At 34.7% G+C, this 5,344-nt stretch overlaps 1 long non-coding RNA gene across 3 annotated transcripts; it reads left to right on the top strand.

Annotated features, from left to right (window-relative positions):
• Positions 1 to 2,251: 2,251 nt before the first annotated feature.
• Positions 2,252 to 3,002, top strand: LOC119769886. Of its 3 annotated transcripts, none has more exons than XR_005278557.1 (3): positions 2,252 to 2,457; positions 2,565 to 2,730; positions 2,796 to 3,002. It is a non-coding gene; the product is annotated as an uncharacterized LOC119769886 (long non-coding RNA). The 3 variants fall into 3 exon arrangements; XR_005278558.1 differs by having other exon boundaries at positions 2,253 to 2,457; positions 2,584 to 2,730; XR_005278556.1 differs by having other exon boundaries at positions 2,253 to 2,457; positions 2,556 to 2,730.
• Positions 3,003 to 5,344: the final 2,342 nt, after the last annotated feature.

Here is a 5,344-nt window from a genome sequence, read left to right as displayed (position 1 = left end):
TTCTTCCTCGACGTACAAAGTGTACCATGTACGAGACGCTTATTAGGCCGGTCGTTCTCTACGGGCATGAGACGTGGACAATGCTCGAGGAGGACCTTCAAAGCGGCCAGGCCAACTGCACGCAGAAAAATAAGGCATATTTGAATCAACAAAACGTTTTGTTGATTTGAAAATCAATATTTTTGTTGAATCAACGCTAAACGTCAAAGCAGCTTTCTCAAAACAAAAAAAGACTTTTGTGGAATTAAGAAAATCAAGGTTTGTTACAACGCATTTTTTTTGTTTATTGAGCAATTCTCTGAGATTTCGGTCTTTCGGTATGCCCAAAGAAGTTATTTTGCATCATTAGTTTGTCCATATAATTTTCCATACAAATTTGGCAGCTGTCCATACAAAAATGATATGTGAAAATTCAAAATTCTGTATCTTTTGAAGGATTTTTTGATCGATTTGGTGTCTTCGGCAAAGTTGTAGGTACTGAAAAAAAGATACACGGTAAAAAAATTTGGTGAATTTTTAATTTAACTTTTGTCACTAAAACTTGATTTGCAAAAACACTATTTTTAATTTTTTTATTTTTGATATGTTTTAGAGGGCATAAAATGCCAACTTTTCAGAAATTTCCAGAATGGGCAAACAATCTTTGACCGAGTTATGATTTTTTGAATCAATACAGATTTTTTCAAAAAATCGAAATATTGGTCGCAAACATTTTTCAACTTCATTTTTCGATGTAAAATCGAATTTGCAATCAAAAAGTACTTTAGTGAATTTTTGATAAAGTTCACCGTTTTCAAGTTATAACCATGTTTAGGTAACTTTTTTGAAAATAGTCGCAGTTTTTCATTTTTTTAAAATAGGGCCCATGTTTGCCCACTGTTGAAAAAAATATTTCTGAAAGGCTGAGAAAATTCTCTATATTTTTCTTTTTCGGACTTTGTTGATACGACCCTTAGTTGCTGAGATATTGCCATGCAAAGGGTAAAAAACAGGAAAATTGATGTTTTCTAAGTCTCACCCAAACAACCCACCATTTTCCAATGTCGATATCTCAGCAAATATAGGTCCGATTTACAATGTTAAAACATGAAACATTCGTGAAATTTTCCGATCTTTTCGAAAAAAAATATTTTCAAAAATGTTAAATCAAGACTAACATTTCAAACGGGCAAAACATTCAATATTACGCTCTATTTTTAATTTTTTTTTACCGTGTATCATTTTTTTCAGTGTAGTCCATTAGAGTGTAACAAAAATGATTTTTGGCGGGCATTCAAGGGTTTGTTCCGGTGGGCATACTGAGCCCAAATCCAAAATATGAGCTTGATTGGACGTAGCAAGAGCTGGCGCTCCGCCCTTCAATTTTAAATGGGATTTAACCCGTAAAAAAAACTTTTTTCAAACATGTCACTTTTTGAGACACTTTGGCCATTGAAGCGTTTATTTTCAACATCATTGGCGTATAGGCCAGATCCTTGCGCATCTTTTGGTATATATAACATTGAAATTTGGAGCGGACACCTTCAAAGTTTGGCATTTTTCAATAAATCTGTCCCGGCAAAAAAGATATGCGTCGCGCCTTGCGACGCCCTAGACGCCATTTGATTTTGCTGGGGCCGATTTTTCGAAAAATTGCCAAACTTTGAAGGTCTGTACCGAGCTCCAGGGTGCTCCAAATTTCAATGTTATATATACCAAAAGCTGCGCAAGGATCTGGCCTACACGCCAATGATGATGAAAATAAACGCTTCAGTGGCCAAAATGCCTCAAAAAGTGACATTTCTGAAAAAAGTTTTTTTTACGGGTTAAATCCCATTTAAAATTGAAGGGCGGAGCGCCAGCTCCTGTTACGTCCAATCAAGCTCATATTTGGGATTTGGGCTCAGTATGCCCACCGGAACAAACCCTTGAATGCCCGCCAAAAAGTCATTTTTGTTACATCCTAGTAGTCCATACACAGAAAAAAAAATGTAAATTTACACATCACTGAAACAATGTTTTGCACGTAAACATGCTCAATGTAAATTTGAAATTGAATTTAAAATGTTGGATTGCATTGAAAGAGCCTTCATGTAAAATGAGATTTAACGTAATGCTTGAAACTAATGTAAATGAAACTTTATTTTCTGAATTATCAAAAATTTGAAAATATGAAAAGCATGTAAATGTATTATTGATGTAAAATTTATTAATGTAAACTCAAAAAGTATGTATTTAAATTCAAATTCTGTTTTCTTTGTAAGAATGACAGCTCAAAGACAAGAACAAATCACTCGGTGTTTGACGCGCAGTGCATTGAAAGTGTTTTCTTACCAGTCTGGTTGGAAAGAAAAGATTCAAGAGGAATCAAAACAAAGCAACTGTTGTTAAGTTAGAGAAAATTTTAGAGATTTGCTGTAAACAAAATTTCATTGGCCTTCAGGAGGTCGTCTTCTTTATAATCAATGAATCGGCAAGGTTTGTTTACAACGCTTGGAGCTTTGGCTGATGCACGAAGTGATTTGTTTACATTTCTTTGATTCCACTCAAACATTGCCGGACCTCTTACGAAAAAGATCCGGCAGCAAATTTATATGGGCTAAGGTTTGAGGGTGGAATCGAAGAAATGGGGTTATGTTGCTGCTTGCAAAAGCTAGGTCAAGGACAGAATACTTTTTCCGGAACCAGCGGAACCGGTATTTCACCATGTTTGGAGGAATGTGTCAAAACCTTCTAGTTGCATTGTAGCGGGTAAGCTAAATTCCACTAATAACTGTTTAATTATTACTTACAAAATAATAAGCGTTCAATTTTAGTTTCGGCAGGTTTGTCATCCGAGATCGCAGCAGGAGTTGTTTTGGAGGAACCATCTCGATCCCATTACGGACATCACGGGAAACTTCGGCGGTAGTAGGTTCAACAGCGTCGGCGATCTTGATGGCATCGATTGCCGATTGAATCTTTTGGATGTTTATCACTAATTTCCGGAGCAGGACCTCGTCTCGTGACTGTTGGTAAAAATTCTACGTACGAATTATGGTATTCATAGACAAATTCGCAATTTTGTGATGATTACTTACGAAAAACATTTTAAACAATCAAATTTAAAACAAACAAAAAACAGGAATTAAAAATCGCAGTTCAATTGACTTTCTAACAAATTGTTTTGAATTTCACCTAGCTTTGGAATGTCGGAGTTGAGTTTACACGATTCATTTAATATACCAAGAATTAGAAATAAATCAACTCCGACAAACTAAGCAATCTAGTTTTAGACATAACAGTCTTACACAAAACTGAGTAATACCATTCTAAGCATTATTTGAATATATCTAACGGACATCACGACATCCGATACTGATTTGATTTTTGTTTTCTGAAATAAATCAAATTTTATCTGTTTTGCAGTAATGACCATTAAAATGACGTACAGATGAACAATTCAAAGAATGTTTGAATTTGATAATTCGTAAACTAACCGAGAACCGATCGGAAAGCGACTTTGTTTACTACTGGCGCTCAGGGCCTTTTATAAACTAACCGGAGAAATGCAGCGTCAAATTTAAATTTAATAGAGCTCTTGAAAATATTCAAAGTCATTCTTAATGTAATCGCCATACGTGCGCATACGCATTTTGTCAGTTTGAACTATTTGCACATTCTGAGAAATCAAGAAACTATTTGACAAATCTCAGTGTATTAAGTTAAATGTTAAGGCCGATGCAAATATTTTTCAAAGTTTTGTCCTCGGCGCTGACCGGGGTCGAGGGGGTGGGGTCAAAAAATACAAAAAAAATGCAAAATTATTTTAAAACTACACTAGTTCAGTTGTTTTGCAATCATTAGTTTAAAAAAAAAGTAAGATTTGACGTAAAAAAAAATTAGCGAAAAAACACTTTTTGCGATTATAAACATCGAAAATTTTCATAAATTCAATAGATTTTTAAATCAACCCAAACGTGCTAAAAATGATTTTAAACGCAGGGGAATGCATTTTAACTTGATTTCAGCTGATGCACTTAAATTTCCATTGAAATTTTGAAGTTTTTTGTAAAAAAAACTTTTGCCTCCTGATTTTTCGGGCCAACTTTGAAGGGGGGGGGAGACAAAAACTTTAAATATAATTTATCCTAGCCTAAGCTATTATTGTAATGAAAACAATCTATATGTTCTTGAAAACGTATTATATATACTTCTGCTCGGATTGACTAAACATTATTTTGTATTTTTTTTTTGTTTTTATTTGCCCCTGATCGGGTCTGATCTGATCTGATTATAAATTTCAAGTAATAGTGTCATCAGGGATGACATTGGGTTGGGGGTGAGATTGTGTCGTACAAATTTCAGCATTTTTGTATGACACAATCTCACCCCCAGCCGCAATGTCACCTCTGATAACGGTATTTTCAAGATTATTATTTTTTGTTTGTTTTTTTTATTGTAATATTGAATTATTGATTCCAAAAGAAATATATGGATATGGGAAAAATCTATCATTCTAAAAAAATACATAAGACCATTTCAAATTTTATTTCGAGTTTTTCTCCTAAAGAAGCAATCCACTTTAACAATCCCGGGTCTTTTGTGGTCTTTGTTGCAAGTTTCTGCTCATTTCTAGGCGTCCGAAGGTTATGTGTGGTGAGTCACCCAAAACCTCTTTCACGCAAATGGACTGACGTTTTACTTCCCCATCCAATAGAAGGCCAGGAGGATAAGGCGGGAATCGAACCCGCGCCCCATAGCAACTTAGGGATTGGCAGCCGAAGCCGCTAACCACGGCGCCACGACGGCCTCCCACTCCAAAATTTCCCTGGAAGATCAGGGGGCAAAAAATCTTGAATAAATTTACATTTTCATTGAAATAACTTGTAAAATTGTTAGCTATTCAAAATACATTGCATAATTATATTTTATGTGTTTTTAGACAAATAAAGACTTTTTATTTTTACAAATTGTGAATTTTGACACCATAAGAAAAAGTCGCAGATTTTTTTGGTAAATTCATTGATAACAATTTAGAAAATCCAGCTCACAAATTAATTCTAGGCTCACAAATAATTAAGTATAAATCTAGGAGGTCATACTAAAAAGTTCAATTTTCGAGTGATTTTATAGTCTCTCCTCAGTGAGGAAGGCAAAACATTTAAAAAAATGCTAAGTCGAGATCAAGTACCAATCCATTGAAAAATATTCAAAATACTTTTTTGTTTCAAGATTAGGTCTACCCTAAATTGGGTAAAGTAAACTCCGACAAAAAATCTAACATTTGCTTCGGCCGGTCTATCAGTATGCAATTTCATTGAGTGCAAACGTCAAGTTTTATTTATAAACATTTGGAAAGGTGTCGCCTGTGCCCGGCCAGTGT

The sequence above is a fragment of the Culex quinquefasciatus genome, chromosome 3 (assembly GCF_015732765.1).
Source record: "Culex quinquefasciatus strain JHB chromosome 3, VPISU_Cqui_1.0_pri_paternal, whole genome shotgun sequence".
NCBI classification, from domain to species: domain Eukaryota; kingdom Metazoa; phylum Arthropoda; class Insecta; order Diptera; family Culicidae; genus Culex; species Culex quinquefasciatus.
This window is presented reverse-complemented; position numbering and strand designations above follow the sequence as displayed.